This window comes from Hypanus sabinus, chromosome 8, assembly GCF_030144855.1.
Source record: "Hypanus sabinus isolate sHypSab1 chromosome 8, sHypSab1.hap1, whole genome shotgun sequence".
In the NCBI taxonomy this organism is placed as follows: domain Eukaryota; kingdom Metazoa; phylum Chordata; class Chondrichthyes; order Myliobatiformes; family Dasyatidae; genus Hypanus; species Hypanus sabinus.
This window is the reverse complement of record NC_082713.1, coordinates 34,791,545-34,812,615: the sequence shown is the minus strand read 5'-3', so window position 1 is coordinate 34,812,615 and position 21,071 is coordinate 34,791,545.

Below are 21,071 nucleotides of genomic sequence, written 5' to 3'. Positions count from 1 at the left end.
TGATGCTCCTGTAACGTTTACCTGATGGCAGAAGAACAAACAGTTCATGGAGAGGGTGTGAGGGGTCTTTAATGATGTACCCTGTCTTCTGGAGGCATTGAATCTGAAAGAGGTCTTGGACAGAAGGTAGGGAGACCCCAATAACATTCTCTGCTCCCCTAACCACCCTCTGCAAGGCTTTTTTGTCGGCAGCATTGCAGCTGGAGTACCAGGTTGTGATGCAAAAGGTCAGCACACTCTCAACCACGCCTCTGTAGAATGTAGTTAAGATGTTAGTGGGGAGTGATGCTTGTTTAAGCTTCCTCAAAAAGTGTAATTTCTGCTGGGCTCATTTCACAATCCCAGTGGTGTTCCTAGACCAGGTGAGATTGTCCAAGATCTGCACCCCAAGGAACTTGATGTTTTCCACTCTCTCCACTGTGGAGCCGCTGATGCTGAGGGATGTGTGCTCAGGCTGAGACCGTCTGAAATTGACGATCATCTGCTTGGTTTTGGTGATATTAAACATCAAGTTGTTGTCACTGCACCAGCTCTCTAGGTGTCTAACCTCCTCCCTGTACATTGTTTCATCATTTTTGCTGATGAGCCCCAACACTGTGGTATCATCAGCAAATTTAATGATCAGGTTTTCCTTGAATCTGGCTGCACAATCATGTGTTAGCAGTGTAAACAGCAATGGGCTGAGCACACAGCCTTGTGGGGATCCAGTGCTCAGTGTGATGGAGTCAGAGATTTTCCTGCCAACACGGACTGACTGTGGTCTCTCAGTCAAGAAATCCAGAATCCAGCGACACATGGCAGTGTTAAGGCCAAGCAGCGACAGTTTCTCCACAAGTCTCTGCGGGATGATGGTATTGAACGCTGAACTGAAATCAATGTACAGGATTCTGGCATAAGCGTCTTTGTTGTCCAAGTGAGAGAAAACTGTGTGCAGCATGGTGGATATTGCGTCCTCCGTAGAGCAATTTGGACGATAAGCAAACTGTAGAGGATCCGGCGATGAGGGGAGGCTGGCTGTGATATGAGGTTTGACAAGCCATTCAAAATATTTCATCACTATGGGGGTCAGGGCAATGAGACGGTAATCATTCAGACAGGCTACAACTGATTTCTTTGCTACAGGGAGGATTGTGGAGGTTTTGAAGCATCTGGCGACAATGGCTTGACTAAGGGAGATGTTGAAAATGTCTGTCAGGACATCTGCTAATCCATCAGCACATTCCTTGAGCACACGTCCAGGGATGTTGTCGGGACGTCCCGCTTTTCATGGGTTAACCCTGGCAAGGGTCCTCCATGTTTGCTCTGAATCAATAATTGGAGCCGGTTGGTCAGATGGTAAGAAGGGACTGGCTCTCCCCTTTGCTGCATTGTTTGATGCTTCGCAGCGTGCAAAGAAATTGTTAAACCTGTTAGGAAGAGAGGTGTCGCTGTCATCAATTTTCTGCCCGATAATGTAGTCTTTCAGAGGTTTAATTTCCTGCCACATCCGTCTGGTGTCACAGAAGTGTCCATGTATTTTGCCTGCGTAGGGCCCTTTTTGCTTTCCTGATCCCTAGTGAAAGCGCAGACCTGGCTGAGCGAAGTGTACTCCTGTCCCCCGATCTGTAGGCTGTGTCACGGGCCTTCAGTAGTGAACGCACCTCTGTTGTCATCCATGGCTTTTGATTACCACGAGTGGTGAAAGTTTTCATCACAGTGACATCCTCCGTGCATTTGGCTATGTAGCTGATTACTGCCTCCGCATACTCCTCAATGTCTATATGGTCATCACAGGAGGCTGCTGTCTTGAATATGTCCCAGTCTGTGTGCAAAAAACAGTCTTGTAGTTCTGAGGCTGCTCCTTTTGTCCAGACCCTTATCTGTCTTTTCTCTGCTCTCTCACATTTAAGCAGTGGTTTATATGCTGGTGTTAACATGACAGATATGTGGTCAGAGTGGCCAAGATGGGGGCGGGGTGCTGCTTTGTATGCCTAGGGTGTGTTTGTATAAACCAAGTCCAATGTGACAACATTGATCATAACATAAAATTAAATGCTGGTTTTTGAAGCAACTGCATCAATATCTTCACTTTCAGGTAATCCAGCTCACCTGTACTCTTTCAAATGTTGATGCTGCGAAGATCAAGGTCACTCATGGGACATGCACTCTTGTGTGATGTAGAATTGAAGAAAGATCAAGTCTATGACTGGCTTAAATCACTTTTCCAATGTTGAGATGAAAACAAAAATTACTGGAATATTCTGAATCCAAATGTGGTTTGCAGAGAAGCAGCTTCATGGTGGGGCTGGTGACCTGGATGGAATCATGTGGAATGGGGATTAGTCTGGGACTATCAGGACGTGAAGTGTGAGGGTATCTGGATGGTGTTGTGATCACTTGTTGGAGTATGGGGTGAGGCTCAGTGAATTGGGGGGGGGGGGAGTAATTGGACTCAACACAGATGTGGCCTAATCTATAAAATATTTGTAGCTTTTTCTGTTTTTATTTCAGATATTCAGCATCTGTGTTTTTTTCCTGGGGTATGCAGCAACCAATTCAATCAGTGATCAAGCATCGTGATGATATACTGCCTGCTCTATATCTCCACCAGAACATACTATAACATTGAGTGAGAAAGGTACAAGGCAACAGAGAAATCTTTGAAGAAACAGGAACAGCCAGCCAACAATCATTGTTTAGGAGATTGGCAATGCTACCAAGAGTCTGAGAATTTGAATACGGTCAAAAAGCAAAGTGAGCAAGATCAGAAGGGCACAAATCACGAGAATATTACTGTACATTACCGGTTTTGTTCCCCATTTGAAGTAGGTTGCCATGGCTTTATTGCGCTCACTTTCCAGAAGTGGCTGCGTGACCTTGGCTTCACCAGAAGAGAGATCAAGTCAACCAGCAGTGCTGTAGCTGAGGCAGCAGGGACAGGATCATCATGGGTGTGGACCAAGTATGTCCAGAGGGGCAGATAGTCGGACAGTGTATCCATCTTTTGTAAACTCTTCAGTAGTTGCATAGACACCTGAACAGTAGACTATCTGTTGGATGGAAGTGACCAACGACTCTGATAGAGGCAGATACCAAGTTTTTAAGCTCACCAGTGGGAGGTGGTGCTTTAGCACTGCTGGACCACCACCTCGAGGGAATCTTGATCATAAGCGGGCCGAAACTCCTGAAGACAGGTGGCAGATCAACTGATGAGTCCACTGCTGATAGCACAGGACTGTTAACATCTCAGTCCAAATGTGTTTTTTCAATAGATATTTGAAGATAAAGCAATTGTGCTGGTATATTGTGGATTTCCTGTTGTGCTGTTTACAACAGATATTTACAGATGAAGAAAATAAAGTAGTGCCTTAGTGCCTTTCTTTCCCATTGTTTTCGAAGGTAAGTTGGCTACGTGCCCTAAAACTGATTCTGACTGATCTCGTAGAATTTGTGACACAGCTCCCAGGTACAGGGTTATGAGACACAACACTTGAGATTGTGTGCGATTTTTTTGCCAAATTTAAAGCATGTCTATGTGGACTTACCTGTGAATTTTGCAAACTATCAAAAGGATTTTGTTGCTGTCAGAACTAAACTTCAATCACAACCAAGTTGATAGGGATTGCTGCTATTTTAGGAAGGAAGTTACAATGGGAGAGCTTTTCCTACGTAAGTACCACTTGGAAAATAAATCTGAAACTAAGTTGCTTTTGGAGTGCTCTATAGGTTATTGTCTTTCCCTCAGGAAATGGGTAATGGAACAAATTTTCCAACTCAGTGTAACTACATTAAAGCAAATTATTATAGCAGAGGATAGAATTATTTGTAAGTTAGTGATTAACAAGGATCTGTTGATATGGTAACAGTAAGAAGATTGGGAAAAATAAACAATGGGGATCAGCTAACCCTAAGACCCCTAATATACAATAATATACTACTGAAAGATCGAAAATAAACAAAAAAAAATAACTGAAAGAGCAACATGCTGAATAATGAAAGATGAATGCGGAAGAGTCATATATTAAGGTAAGTCAGTGAAAATGTATAATCATCCTAACCACCGATAATGGTTTCCTTTAAAGAATTTGTAATAAATAATGGGGCAGGGTGTACCAAGTAATGCCGGCAGATCTACATCTACTCCTGTAGAACGTATGAAAGGCAAAGAGTCCTCATGAAGAATCTCAGCCAGAAACATTGATTGTTTGCTCTTTTCCAGAGATGCTGCCTGGCCTGCTGAGTTCCTCCAGCATTTTGTGCATAGTTCAAAGGCAAAGTCTTGGTGGCCATGCTGCTTCAGTGAATGTTCAAGCTGTGCCCTTGGACTGATCAATGCATGGATTTCCCAAGAACCACTGAACTTTGTTAGACCTTGCAGAATGACAGCCAGTTATTTGAATGGATAGGAATATCGAAGAGGATAAATACTTTTAGGTAGGTATAAGGTAATGTGGAATTTGTTGAGGTGAGTGTGACTTAAAGTTTTCAAGTGTTAAGTGTGTTTATAAATCCTTTTTTAAAAAAATAACAATTTGCTGTGATTCCAGACATATAAGCCTACCTGATTCCAACTCACCAGCTGGTTACAGCAACATCATTTACCGATCAAGCTAAGACAATATCATTCATACTTTCCCATTAAAACAACCATCTGCAGAAACATTGCCCAGATTTAAACTGCAGTCACAGAATGTCATAAATTATCAACTATAGTAAACTTGTCTTACTCCTATTTTTAAAAAAGCAACAATTTCCCATAACTAAACTTGCTTTTCTGGAATCTGGAGTTAGGAAAAATAAGATATTGACCATATTAAAGTATTCTAGCATTGAATGAAATTCATCCACATCACAAAGGATAAGATGGTAAAATGCACATAGCATGAATTGATTGGTCTTGAGAAATGGTAAATTTAACAAGCTAACAACCTAGAAACTGAAAGGTCCTTTTAACCACGGATCAAAAAAATTTCTGAAAACTAAGTCCATCTCAGTAAGTGCATAAGAGAGTAAAATAAAAATAAAAGCAAGTGGAACTTAAACTTATTGGAAATACATTGAGAAATCGGGATAAATTGAGATTACTGGGTCTTTTATTCATTATTCACAAAAACTATTTGGATTCTGGAATCTGAAGTATAATTTTAGAACCAAAATCATTCAAAAGTATATTAATACATTAAGCAAATGCCTATGTAAAAAGAATGTGAACTTCAGTATAAATTAGTGAGAGTTAGTATTCTTTGATTGGAAGGGTAAGAAAGCCACAAGAATCTGCAAATTGGTTTGTGGAACAATGAGATTACTGAAATATTAACAGTACCATAGTCAGTAAGATTGTAACATGGGCAAAGTACTGGGATTGAATTCAAAAGACACAGCAGTGTAAAGAAAAATGTTAAAGTAATGGAAAACAATGTGAAATAAGTATTTGATTCAATCATGTGATGTACTTTAGAATTGGGTAGATGGACATGGGCAAAAGAATTGTGCAGAAGGATAAATTGATGGGTTGAGATGGCATTAAGTAGGAGGAAGTTCTTGAGGAACATAAAAATCCACCTGAGAACAAAACTGGACAGAATTTAATATGGCACTATATTGTTAAGAATATTATAATTGTGTGCATTCATCACATTTTACGCACTGACATGGAATCACAAAATAGGATTACAGCAACTACTTTGTACGCAAGGAGGCCACTTGATCTATCTTGTGCCAGCTCTTTGAAATCTATCTATTAATCCTTCTCTCTTGTTCATTAATGTTACCCTTGCAACTTGTTTATTTTTGTTATTTATCTTATTAATTTCTGGAAGTTACTATTTGATCTATTTGTAACCATTTCAGCATTTTTGTCTCAATAATTTTCCTTATAAGAAATTGATCATCATTTTTATCTATGTCCTCTGGATATTAACTTTCCAGTCATCAGAAACAGTCTCTGTAGATGTTTTCTGCATCGAAACTACAAATGATTTGGAATAGCTTTAGTCCATAGTGTCATTCTTTTATAAGCAAAAGCATTTATAAGTCAACCAAAAATATCTTTCAGTAGATTTTTAATTAACTCAACTCACCTTTATCACAAAAGCCTACACAATCTAGGAAACAGGAGGCAGGAACTGATGAGGGGTGGAAGTGGAGAGAAGAGAAGGGATTGTCCTATTAGTGAGTTGTCTGTCCTCCCTCGGGTGCTTGTAATCCTACCAACATTACTCTGCCAGAGCCAAATGGTCCAGATTGCCATAGATTGTGAAGACCCAAGCCCACAGGATATAGGGATGGTGCAGGAAAATTAAAATGAGGAAGAAGATTAGCTATGAGGTGGATGGATGGTTTAAAAAATAGAAAGCATTTTTGGCACAACCTATAACAGCCTGGACTCATTCACTGAAGAGTGACAAAGGGTACTGACAGTCACATGAAGGGATTATAAATACAGTCATCAGCGGTCTAATTCATTGGACAAGTAACATCCCTCAACATCCCCACAATCTCTAGGATGACAGGTGTCAAGCTGCTGTGAAACACTGCACACCACTTTGAACACAGATATCTAGAAGCATAATGACTGCAATCTGAGCTCATATGTAATCTTGGGAGCTGGCCATTTGGTCACCTTATCCTGTTGTTCTGGGTCATGTCACCAGTGTCAAAATATATATATATCCTACCTCTCAGTCAGTGCATAATCACTACCTAAGCTGGTGGCCTAATGTCCCAAATTGCGTAATATCTTCACACGCTGCTTGCTCTTCTTGCAGCATGAGAGAACTTGCGACTCTACCTGAAAGAGCGGAGACATAATGGTAGGTTTGATGTGTGAGAGGTGAGGGTAAGTCAGAAATCTATGATTATATCATTGCAATCTGAACATCTGTTAAGAAAAACTGTGACATAAGGAGGCGGCAGGGTGCAAGCAGGAGAATTAGGAATAGGCATCACTGTTCACATTGAAGCCTCAGAAGACAGAGAAAAAAAGAGTCTGGCTTTCAGCAGCTGGTCAATGAATTCATATAATGACTAGATGGCACAAATTTGGTGCAGGATGCTGCACTGGGACAGATAGGCAAAGGTTAATTTTCCGTCATGAAGCGTATGTTATTTTCTGGTGTGATGCAGATTGGTTCCCTTTATGTTTTAATAATACGTACATAATGAGTAGGGAAAATAAAGGTGAACCTACACACTTGTTCTCAAAAATGTATGGGAGACTTTGATTTCCTCTGCATTTCCTGATACTGTGAAGCAGGAGGAAAGGACAGATGATTACAATAATTTTAAAGCACTTTGAAGCATGACATTCATGACAATTAGTTCCTAACTTGGAAGTTCTGTGCTGCCATCACCAGAATATCAGTGGCTATTGCAACTTTCAAGCTGGGCATTTTGATAAAATTGCACTTGTAAATGGTAGTTTATTTAATAATTATGACCTTATTTAATAATGGGTACGTGGCAATGGCTAAAATATAACTAGTTATTAATTATTACAGGATATCATAATTACTTTACCAGTTTTCATACAGAGATATAACAGTGAATTTTCTAATATAATTCATTAGAAATTGAATATCCAGCATGACAGAACTGTTAATCATTTTCAGCAATTCCTAAGTCTTTCAGAATCAACTAGAGATAATATTCAGTCCATTATTATGAAGGATTTTTAGTTATTTGCATACATCAAGTTTTAACCAGTAAATGAAGTGATTATCACATTCCATCAAAGCTGATGCTGGTTGAGTTCTCTCCTGAGTTAACTGACTAGCGACTGAGTTTTAAATGGAACTGCATTTGAGTATTTTTTATATACAGACTAGTTTACTAACTTGCAGAAGTTGCATTTTATCTTCATGCATTTATATAAAATTCCTCTTAATATTTTAAATGTATTAATAATTCATTTGAATTATATAATAACCAAAGTTAATAAGAATCTTAGCTAAGACATATTTAGAAAAGTACCTCCGTAAACATACTGCCCTCAGAATTTAGCCTTAATTATTATGACCGAATTTTAACATAATCATGACTTCAGAGGTAATTGACCTTTGGTACCAAAATTTGAAAAAATAACGAAATGCTGAATAAGTTTCAAAAATTGCAAATAACTCTTGCTAATGTGATAAACATATTTAAAATAAATTATAAAAATATACATGGATTATGTGTATGGATACTAGTTCTTAGGGAACTAGTCATTCTTTATCTTTTTTCTCTCTCTTGGACATGTCAAGTTAGACCAATATGAGAAAAGACGAAGATAGTTATCAGTTGAAAAAAAAATGACATAGTAATGATTTCCTTCTTCATAGCTGTCAGTAGTCCCCTTGCAAATAACAACTCTTGAACCATGCTTTCATCTCTTCTGAAGAAACCATTATTAAGAAACATGTTGATCATCCAATTGTAGAGCAAATTCTGCTGTCTGAAGTGTCTTGCACAATGTGTCTTCTGCATACTCTGACATTTCAGATATTTCAACTATTTGCCTTTGAGTAGTGCTGTTGCTGAGCAGAAATGCTTTAATTATTTGGTTTGGTGACTTATGCAAAACCATACTGAAACCTCCAATGCTGTTGGCAAAATCAGATCTTCTTGGCTTTCCAAGTTTAGCAATGAGCAATGAAATGTTGTATGGAACATGCAAACCTTCACAGTTTTGTTGTCAAATGCTAGCAATCCCTTAGTTTGCGCCCTTGCTACCAAGCATCCCTCCTACTGCCCCTTTATCTTTATCACCCCTTTAGAAATTCCCACCACTCCTGGGGGATGATGTCATATATTGTAAAGTCTCACTAGAGAAGGAGCATTACATGACAATGTCATAGAAAATGAAACAGGAAAAATACTTTGGAACAATGATTTTTATACTGTAAAATTCAAAGTGCATATTAAAAGTGATAAGGTTGGTCCTCAAGGCCTTGGACTGAGAGAAGGCTGGTTTCAATAGCATGAGAGAGGACCTGGGACAAGTAGATCAGGAGCCAGTATTGTGGGTGCTGAAGTGGTGAGAATATTTTAAAAGAGAGTTTGTAAGAGTCCAGGGGTAGATTGTTCCAGTAAGGGTGAAAGGCAAAGATAGCAGGATTAAGGAAAACTTTGATGACAAAGGATATTGCGGTTTGACAAGGGAAAAAAAGAAATTATATGACAGATGAAGGCAACTGGGACCAAGGAAGTTTCTTGAGGAATTTTGAGTGTGTATTAGAGAACTTCAAAAAAGTAGAATGGCAAAATTGTCAAGTAAGATTAAGGAATATATCAGGAGCAGGATGGTTGCCATAGTGATATTAGCATTGGTTTATTATTGTCACATGTATCAATATATGGTGAACACCTCATCTTGCATTCTATTCTTACAGATCAAATCATGTCAGAGTGCACTGGAGTAGAACAGCATAAAACAATAACCATAGTGGGTCCAGTAAGGGACAAAAGGAGTTTCTGTGTTCAGAGGCAATGGATGTGGAGGGTGTCCTCAATGAATACTTCTAATCTATATTCAACATAATGAAAGATATGGAAGTTAGTGAGTTCAGGGAGAGATATATGGATAATATGGAGCAGATCGGTATTAAGATGGAGGAGATATTAGATGATATAGATTGTTTAAAGATGGATAGATCACCAAGGACAGAAGAGAGCTATCTCAGGCCATTAAGAAAATGATTGGAGGAGATAACTACAGCCTTGATTGATGTTCTTGTATGTTTATTAACCAACGCTGAGATGCCAGAAGACTGGAGGATTGCTTATGTTGTTCCTTTACTTAAGAAGAACAGCTGGAAATAATGAGGGACTAGCAGGCCAGTGAGTATATTTGGACAGGTAAGAGGAAGGAAAGGATGCTTGAAGTACAGGAGACCCCAGGGGATGTACCCCTCGTAAACAGGTTCACCCTCTTGGAAGCTGTCAGGACAGAAGATACTGCCAGTCTAAGAGGCGGACAGGTCTGCGAGCCGAAAATTGGTGCAGAAGCAGAGCTGAGGAGTCAGACATCAGGAAGAGCCGTGGTAGTAGGGGACTCCATAGTAAGAGGTACGGAAAGGGGTTTCTGCGGCAACAGGCGAGATTTAAGGATGGTATGTTGCCTCCCTGGTGCTAGGATCCAGGACATCACGGACCGATTACAGGGACTCCTCAAGGGTGAAGGTGAACAGCCGGAAGTGGTAGTGCATGTCGGCACAAATGACTTCGAGAAGAAGAGGAAGGACATTCTGCAGCGGGACTTCAGAGAACTCGGAAGAAGGCTGAGAAGCAGGACTTCCAGGGTGGTTATCTCTGGTTTGCTTCCAGTTCCTCGTGCTGGAGAGGGCAGGAACAGGGAGATAATGGATCTGAATGTGTGGCTGAGGAACTGGTGCAGGAAGCAAGGATTTACATTCTTGGACCACTGGGATCTGTTTTGGGATAGGGATGAATTGTACAAAAGGGACGGGTTGCACCTTAATAGACTGGGGACCAGCATTCTGGCAGACAGGTTTGCCACTGCAACATGGATGTGTTTAAACTAAGTAGTAGGGGGAGGGAATGAACTGGAAATATAAGGATGGAGTTAAAGGGAAAGTGAAAATAAGAAAAGTTAAAAAGGACAACAGAATCAATGGCGTAGAAAGCTCAAGAAGAGATCATACAGTATGGCCAAGTGAAATAGAAATTGATATGAAAGGAGAGGGGAGTACCGAATTAAAAGTATTATATATGAATGCACGAAGTATAAGCAATAAAGTAGATTAGCTTGAGGCTCAGTTGGAAATTGGCAAGTACGATGTTGTGGGAATAACTGAGACATGGCTTCAAGCGGACAGGGCCTGGGAAATGAATATTCAAGGATATACATTTTATCGAAAGGACAGATTGACTGGCAGAGGGGGTGGGGTGGCTCTGTTGATGAGGAATGATATTCAGTCCCTTGCGAGGGGGGGGGACATAGAATCTGGGGATGTAGAGTCAGTATGGATAGAACTGAGAAATTCTAGGGGTAGAAAGACCTTATTGGGAGTTATCTACGGGCCCCCAAACAGCAGCCTGGATGTAGGGTGTAAGTTGAATGAAGAGTTAAAATTGGCATGTCGCAAAGGTAATAATACAGTTGTCATGGGGGATTTCAACATGCAGGTAGACTGGGAGAATCAGAATGGTACTGGACCCCAAGAAAGCGAGTTTGTGGAGTGCCTCCGAGATGGATTCTTAGAACAGCTTGTACTGGAGCCTACCAGGGAGAAGGCAATTCTAGATTTAGTGTCGTGCAATGAACCGGATTTGATCAGGGATCTCAAGGTAAAGGAACCATTAGGAGGTAGTGACCATAATATGATATGTTTTAACCTACAATTTGAAAAGAAGAAGGGAAAATTGGATGTGTCAGTATTACAGTTGAACAAAGGGAACTATGGAGCTATGAGGGAGGAGCTGGCCAAAGTTCAATGGAACAATACCCTAGCAGGGAAGACAGTGGAACAACAATGGCAGGTATTTCTGTGAATAATGCAGAAGGTGCAGGATCGGTTCATTCCAAAGAGGAAGAAAGATCCAAAGGGGAGTAAGGGGCGGCCATGGCTGACAAGGGAAGTAAAGGGCGGTATATAAAGAGAAGAAGTATAACATAGCAAAGACGAGTGGGAAACCGGAGGACTGGGAAGCTTTTAAAGAGCAACAGAAGATAACAAAAAAGGCAATACGCCAAGAAAAAATGAGGTACAAAGGTAAACTAGCCAAGAATATAAAGGAAGATAGTAAAAGCTTTTTTAGGTATGTGAAAAGCAAAAAAATAGTTAAGACCAAAATTGGGCCATTGAAGACAGAAACAGGTGAATTTATTATGGGGAACAAGGAAACGGCAGATGAGTTGAACAGGTACTTTGGATCTGTCTTCACTAGGGAAGACACAAACAATCTCCCAAATGTAATAGTGGCCAAAGGAACTAGGGTAAAGGATGAACTGAAGGAAATTTACATTAGGCAAGAAACGGTGTTGGATAGACTGTTGATTCTGAAGGCTGATAAGTCCCCGGGTCCTGATGGTCTGCATCCCAGGGTACTTAAAGAGGTGGCTCTAGAAATTGTGGATGCATTGGTAATCATTTTCCAATATTCTATTGATTCAGGAACAGTTCCTGCTGATTGGAGGGTGGCTAATGTTGTCCCACTTTTCAAGAAAGGAAGGAAAACAGAATTATAGACCAGTTAGCCTGACGTCAGTGGTGGGAAAGATGCTGGAGTCAATTATAAAAGAGGAAATTACGACGTATTTGGATAGCAGTAGGATCAGTCCAAGTCGGCATGGATTTATGAAGGGAAAATCATGCTTGTCTAATCTTCTGGAATTTTTTGAGGATGTTACTATGAAAATGGATAAGGGAGAGCCAGTGGATATAGTGTACCTGGACTTCCAGAAAGCTTTTGATAAAGTCCCACATAGGAGATTAGTGGGCAAAATTAGGGCACATGGTATTGGGGGCAGAGTACTGACATGGATTGAAAATTGGCTGGCTGACAGGAAACAAAGAGTAGTGATTAACGGGTCCCTTTCGGAATGGCAGGCTGTGACCAGTGGGGTACCTCAAAGTTCGGTGCTGGGACCGCAGCTGTTTACAATATACATTAATGATTTAGATGAAGGGATTAAAAGTAACATTAGCAAATTTGCTGATGACACAAAGCTGGGTGGCAGTGTGAAATGTCAGGAGGATGTTATGAGAATGCAGGGTGACTTGGACAGGTTAGGTGAGTGGGCAAATGTATGGCAGATGCAGTTTAATGTGGATAAATGTGAGGTTATCCACTTTGGTGGCAAGGACAGGAAGGCAGATAACTATCTAAATGGAGTCAAGTTAGGAAAAGGGGAAGTACAATGAGATCTAGGTGTTCTTGTACATCAGTCCATGAAAGCAAGCATGCAAGTACAGCAGGCAGTGAAGAAAGCTAATGGCATGCTGGCTTTTATAACAAGAGGAATTGAGTATAGGAGTAAAGAGGTCATTCTGCAGCTGTACAGGGCCCTGGTGAGACCCCACCTGGAGTATTGTGTGCAGATTTGGTCTCCAAATTTGAGGAAGGACATTCTTGATATTGAGGGAGTGCAGCGTAGGTTCACAAGGTTAATTCCCGGAATGGCTGGACTGTCATATGTTGAAAGATTGAAGCAACTGGGCTTGTATACACTGGAATTTAGAAGGATGAGAGGGGATCTGATTGAAACATATAAGATTATTAAGGGATTGGACACACTGGAGGCAGGAAGCATGTTCCCGCTGATGGGCGAGTCCAGAACTAGAGGCCACAGTTTAAGAATAAGGGGTAGGCCATTTAGAACAGAGATGCAGAAAAACTTTTTCACCCAGAGAGTGGTGAATATGTGGAATGTTCTGCCCCAGAAGGCAGTGGAGGCCAAGTCTCTGGATGCATTCAAGAGAGAGTTAGATAGAGCTCTTATAGATAGCAGGGTCAAGGGATATGGGGAGAGGGCAGGAACGGGGTACTGATTATGTATGATCAGCCATGATCACAGTGAATGGCGGTGCTGGCTAGAAGGGCCGAACAGCCTACTCCTGCACCTACTGTCTATTGTCTATAATCAGGAATTGTCAGCATTGCATTGTGCAGGGGAAATAATTTCTGACTATTTTGATTGAGCTTTTTGAGGAGGTACACTAAGAAGACTGATGAAGGCAGGATGGTGGATGTTTATATAAATTTTAGTAAGGCATTTGACAAGGTATCACATGGTACAATGGTCCAGAAGGTTAAGTCACATGAGATCCAAGGCTTGTTGGGTTGCCTTGGATACTGCAGGATAGAAATAAGATCTATTATGAAATCAAGTATTGTCAGATGGAATTTAATCTCAGTGTGATGTGATGCATTTCTGGAACTTAAATAAGAGTTGAATGCCTGTGGTGAATAGTAGAGCAGCAAGGAATGGCGATGAACAGAGGGACCTTAGGATTCAATCCAGAGCTCCCTGAAAGTGGCAACACAGGTACAGATTACACAGGTGGTGAAAAGGCATATGGCATGTTTACTTTTATAGGTCAGGGCATGGAACACCTAACAGCCAAAGAACTGCAAGCCAATAGAATTCAAAGGTCAACTGAAGGGGTATCCAATCAAGACTGAGGCAAGTGAATGGGGGCCTATATGAACACAAGCACTGCCCTAGAGAAACACCAACAACCGCACACTGATGATGTCACCTTGACTGGTGCCAAAACGTCAGCAAGCTAATTGCCAACCTTGACGAACACCACAACATCAAACAATCACAACATTTAAGAGTCATGTAGGCAGGCACTTAAGCAGGCAAAGGCAATACTGACGTGGAAGAGAAGTCATGTTTGAACAATTTATTGCAATTCTTTGAAATAGTAGCATGTTGTTGAAAAAAGAGAATCAATGGATGTACGAAACCCAAATTCCTAGAAGGCATTAAAAGGTGTCAGAAGCTAAAAGCTAATGACATAAGAGCGACATAAATATAACGTCAGCTAACTAACAGAAAACAAAAAGTAAACATAAATGGTTCTCTTTCTGGCTGGTAAGATGTGACATGTGCTTTACCTTAGGAACACACACAAAATGCTGGAGGAACTCAGCAGGGCAGACAGCATCTAGGGAAAAAAGTACAGTCGATGTTTTGGGCTGAGACCCTTTTATATGGGCAAATAAAAGAATGTATGAAAATATGTAAGTGTCCATAATGGTCCCAAATCATGTATTCATGTTTTCACGCTCTCTCAAGTTGTTTTCTTCGGAAAAGTTTATAGTGTTGGAAAGGAATCTTGATAAATCATTAGCTTTGCTTTATACTGAGTAACATGGTCATCAAAAACCTGTTTCCTCAGAAAGCTAAAGGCTCCATATAGCACTTTAGGCAATGTGGATTTATTTGTTGATTATCAATAATTTGTGGGAGATGTCTTCTCAGATATGGGATGTGCTCAGTGTTTCCCAGGATTTCTCTGAGAACATGAATGGCCAGAGTTTGGGGTGCACTTACAGGAAGAAGTAGCAATTAAGAATGTTTTCTTTTCTCTCTGTTATCCAAAGGCACTAAGATTTACTGCGTTACTCTGACAATTGTCTTTGCTGAGACCAACGAAATACACAAAGCCAATGACGTAACCAAAATCATTCAGAATTCATAGCTTTGTACCTTCCAACATCTATCCAAAATTAAATTCCTCTGTTGCTATATTTTTGCTGCTGCTTTTACGCATATTCTGTTTAACCTAAATTAGGACAACAAAGAGAGAAGCTGATAAGGATAATAAAATCAAGCATGTTTAGATACTGATGAATGGCTGATAATTAATTCAACATTAATTTAACTTAAATGCAGCAGAGCATAATCATCGGACAAAGAGATGGTACAGTGCAATTATTAAACTTTTAGATTAATTGCTAAGATTATTGGAAAGAGAATAATCTTTGGAAATGGCACGTTGATGAGAAAAAAATGGTCAGTGTTCCAACCACAACTGTAACTTCAGTGGGGAACCCATACAATAAGTTGGATTGAGCCAGATTTGATGTTCTGAACAGATTCTTAACATGCAGTCTTCACTGATTTGAAATCATCTGGTCTGGTAGAGAAGGCTGTCTAGGCTGAAGGTGACATAGTGTGGAAGCCATTGACTCTTTAACACCTATGACAGTCTTTAACAGGAGGATAGAAGTTATGGGTAGGACTTTAGCTCCAGTTGAAGTCACCAAGGATTTCTGCAGGCCATAACAGTAACCATAAAAACACCAGATCATTGTAAAGATCTGTCTACTTCACTGAAGTGCCCGGGGGAAGAAATTTAATGTCCTTATCTGATCAAGGCTATATGTAGGTCCAGGGCCATTGTAGCATAACTGACTCTTAACATAAAATATGGGAATTAAACAGTCATCAAAAAACAAGACACTGCAGATGGAAATCCGAAAGGATGTAAAATGTTAACTCTATTTCTCTCTCACAGATGCCGTCTGACTTGTTCAGCCTGTGCTGTTTAAACTGCCTTTGGGGATATCAGATAATTGCCAGCTTTGCCATGATGTCCACATCCTTGAATGAATAAATGAAATGAAACTGCCTGGCGACCAGTTTGTTATTTTTTAGATTATGAAGAGAAGAGTTATTTTTCAAACTTGATTTGTCAAGCTCCTCTTATATCCCAATGCATCTATAATGGATCAAAAGTTGACAGATTTGAATTCAAAATCAGAGCTGAAGAATGAATCTATATATAACACATTTCTGGCAGCAGGTTGTATCCATTTAACTTAATCACCTCCTTCAATGATAAATCTATATTAATTATTCATAACATGTAATAACCATGAACCTCTTCAGATGTCAGCAACTTGTCTGGTTCCTTTTGAAGCTCCACGAAATTTTATGGCCAACCTGTACAAGCAGTCTGTTCTGCACGTTGATCATTGCCTGGCTAAAGAAATTCCAGCAAAGTTACTTATTTCACTTTCACTATTTTTTTCTTGAGTTAATGTATAGTTCTGCATATAGAAATGCAGATTCCATAATATCAAATCTCTTCAATATTAAATATGTATGACTTCTCCTATCAATCTACTCTCTTCCCATTCCCATCTCCCACTATCCCCCATCCTGCCCCAGAATCAGACTATTCTCAGCAAGAACAGAAACTCACAGGATTCAAATTGGCAACATACAGCTCATTCTTTTTAAGTTCCAATCATAATTTTAAGCTTTCCATTGAATAATTTCCAATAACATGAGAGCAAGTTCTCAAATACACGGGGTGATTGATAAGTTAATGGCCTAAGGAAGAAGGAGTCAATTTTAGAAAACCTAGCACATTTATTTTTCAACATAATCCCCTCCTACATTTACACACTTAGTCCAGCGGTTATGGAGCATACAGATCTTGGACCTCCAGAAAGTGTCCACAGCATAGGTGATTGATAGGTTTGTGGCCTAAGATAGAAGGAGATGAGTTTTCAGCTCTCTTTACATGCACATGCAGGTAAACACTTTGAGTGATTATGCAGAAAGTTTGAAGTTAATAACTCATCTCTTCTACCTTAGGCCACAAGCTTAATCAATCACCCCTGATGAGTCATTAACCAAAACTTTCTGCATAATCACTCAAAGATTTGAACTGCATGTGCATGTAATGAGAGCTGTATTACTCATCTCCTTCTACCAGGCCACGAACTTATCAATCACCCCTGCTATGGACACTTTCTGGAGGTTCAAGATCTGTATGCTCCACGACCGCTGGACTAAATGTGTAAATGCAGGAGGGGACTATGTTGAAAAATAAATGTGCTAGGTTTTCTAAAATTGACTCCTTCTACTTTACGCCATGAACTTATCAATCATCCCTTGTCTATCTTTGGGATGAGAAGTACTTTATTATCGCTTCAGAAACATGGGATATCTGGGTGTAAGCTATATCTGTTACAGATGTAATATCTTTTCCATAGTGCTAGACTATGAGAATGGCAAACTGGAAGAAGCTCCTAAAAGTAAAAGACCAAGAGCCATGTCTGATGAAAAACATTGACGAAGATGGTTCAGCCCCACTTGCTGGAGTGTCCGAGACTAAGATCAAAACATGACACAAGTCTGAAACTAGAACTGAGGTCAAAACAAGTTGCTAGGCAATTTTCCCAGTGAGTCATCCCACCTCCGTTCAGGTGATCCTTAAACAATGAAATTCTGGCTTCAAAACATGGGAGCCAATTAGCAGAATGGCGCTGAATTCCTAACGGGTCCACGCCAGCTATCCGTACGATAGAGAGTTAGAGTATCAGAATTCTGAAAGCTGGTGCGGCTGGGTGCATATCATAATAGGAACAGTTCACCTACCATCGACCCCAACAGCCTTTCTCAATCTTTTTATTATTAATAATAATATGGACAAAATACAAATGATATATTAATAAAGAAATTACAAACATACAAATTCCATTACAGATGAAAAAAGACGTAAACAATGGTTACAGTATAAATGGGTTTACCAAGACATGAACCATACAGTATATGTATGAACCTGGTAAGTCTAGATATTTCATAATATAAGATATAAAAAAACAGAAAAAAGAAAAAGGAAAAAATATATAATGCAAAGTTAACTAATCTACTAATCTAATGACTAATAAAGAAGAAAAAAGAAGCAAAAAAAGGGAAAAAAAGAAACGTTGGAAGAAAAAAAAAGGGCTGTTTATAATATCTCACAAGAAAAAATAATCATCAATGCCGTCACTTCCGGTCCTCTCAACATACATAAGCTAAAAGCTGGAAAGTCAAATGAACTTGGAACGGGGTCATATTACATCATATGAAAATATTGAATAAATGGTCTCCATATCTTTTCAAATTTCATAGAAGTATCAAAAACACCATTTTTAATTTTTTCTAAATTTAAACACAACATAGTTTGAGAGATCCAATTAAATACAGTGGGAGGATTAATTTCCTTCCAATTCAACAATATAGATCTTCTAGCCATCAGAGTTAGAAATGCAATCATTCGACGGGCGGAAGAAGATAAATGCAGTGAGTCCATCATTGGTAAACCAAAAATTGCGGTAATAGGATGAGGTTGCAAATCAATATTCAAAACCGCAGAAATAAGACCCCAACAGCCTTGGCTGCTCAGAGAGATAGTGATGGAAGTTGTGGATGACAGTCAGATGCAAGGTGTCCTTTTCAGGCACCCAGCACCTCTCCTCATGTCAGAATCAGAATCAGGTTTATTATCACTGGCATCTGATGTGAAATTTGTTAACTTAGCAGCAACAGTTCCATGCAAGACATAATCTAGTAGAGAGAGAAAAATAAATAAATAAAATAAAACATTATTATAAATAAACAAGTAAATCAATTATGTATATTGAATAGGTTTTTAAAATGTGCAAAAATAGAAATACTGTATATTAAAAACAAGTGAGGTAGTGTCCAAACCTTCAATATCCATTTAGGAATTGGATGGCAGAGAGTAAGAAGCTGTTCCTGAATCACTGACTGTGTGCCTTCAGACTTCTGTATCTCCTACCTGATGGTAACAGTGAGAAAAGTATATGCCCTGGGTGCTGGAGGTCCTTAATAATAGACACTGCCTTTCTGAGACAACGCTCCCTCAAGATGTTTTGGGCATTTTGTAGGCTAGTGCCCAAGATGGAGTTGACTAGATTTACAACCTTCTGCAGCTTCTTTCAGTCCTGTGCAGTAGCCCCTCCATACCAGACAGTGATGCAGCCTATCAGAATGCTCTCCACAATACAACAATAGAAGTTTTTGAGTGTATTTGTTGATATGCCAAATCTCTTCAAACTCCTAATAAAGTATAGCCACTGTCTTGCCTTCTTTATAACTACATTGATATGTTGGGACCAGATTAGATCCTCAGAGATCTTGACACCCAGGAACTTGAAACTGCTCACTCTCTCCACTTCTGACCCCTCTATGAGGATTGGTATGTGTTCCTTCATCTTACTCTTCCTGAAGTCGACAATCACTCTTTGTCCTACTGACATTGAGTGCCAGGTTGTTGCTGCGACACCATTCCACTAGTTGGCACATCTCACTCCTGGACACCCTCTCCTCACCACCTGAGATTCTACCAACAATGATTGTATCATAAGCAAATTTATAGTTGGTATTTGAGCTATGCCTAGCCACACAGTCATCCTTATACAGAAAGTAGATCAGAGGGCTAAGCACACACCCCTGAGGTGCGCCATTGTTAATCATCAGCGAGGAGGATATGTTATCACCAATCTGCATAGACTGTGGTCTTCCGATTAGGAAGTCGAGACAATTTCTGATGGAGGTACAGAGGCCCAGGTTTTGCAACTTCTCAATCAGGATTGAAGGAGCAATGGTATGAAATGCTGAGCTATAGTCGATGAACAGTATCTTGACGTAGGTGTTTGTGTTGTCTAGGTCATCTGAAGCTGTGTGGAGAGCCATTGAGATTCCATCTGCTGTTTACCTATTGTGGCGATAGGCAAATTGCAGTGGGTCAGGTCCTTGCAGAGGCAGCAGTTCAGTCTAGTAATAACCAACCTCTCAAAGCATTTCATCACTGTCGATGTGAATGCTACCAGGCAATAGTCATTAAGGAAGCCCACGTTATTCTTAGGCATTACTATAATTGTTGCCTTTTAGAAGCAAATGGGAACTCCTGTCCATAGCACTGAGCAGTTGACTATGTCCTTAAATACTCCTGCTAGTTGGTTAGCACAGGTTTTCAGAGCCTTACTAGGTACTCTATCAGGACCTTCTGCCTTGCAAAGGTTCATGTTCTTTAAAGACAGTGTAACATCGGCCTCTGAGAGAGAGATCACAGGGTCATCGGGTGCAGCAGGGATCTTCACAGCTGTAGTTGTGTTCTCCCTTCCAAAGCATGCATAGAAGGCATTGAGTTCATCTGGTAGTGAAGCGTCACTGCCATTCATACTATTGAGTTTCGCTTTGTAGGAAGCAATGTCTTGCAGACCCTGCCAGGGTACCTGTGCATCTGATACTGCCTCCAGCCTCATTCAAAATCATCTCTTCTCCCTTGAAATAGCCTTCTGAAAATCATACCTGGTTTTCTGGTACAGGCCTGGGCTGCCAGACCTGAATGCCACAGATCTAGCCTTCAGCAGATGACGTACCTCCTGGTTCATCCACAGATTTTGGTTTGGGAATGATGTACAGTTAGTTTTTGCAGGCACACACTCGTCCACACAGGTTTTAATGAAGTCAGTAACAACAGTAGCATACTCATCCAGGTTCAAAGATGAATCCCTGAATACCGTCCAGTCCACCAATTCAAAGCAGTCCTATAGGCGCTCCTGTGCTTCCCTTGTCCAAACCTTCTTGGTCCTGTGATGAACCCCTAGGTTTATCTTACCATGGACTGTCATTTTAAGACGTCAGCCACTGGCTTTTTGGCTCCTGTTTAATTCTGACTAAGAGAGAGAGAGAGAGAGGCAGAACTATTTGACTCTGCAGCTTGTTTTGATTTAAGCAAGGACACTCACTCACAACACGCTCAGTCGCAGTTGGAGTCGGACAATGGAAGGAAGCCAGTGACTAAAGGGGTTGCTGGTTGGAACATTCG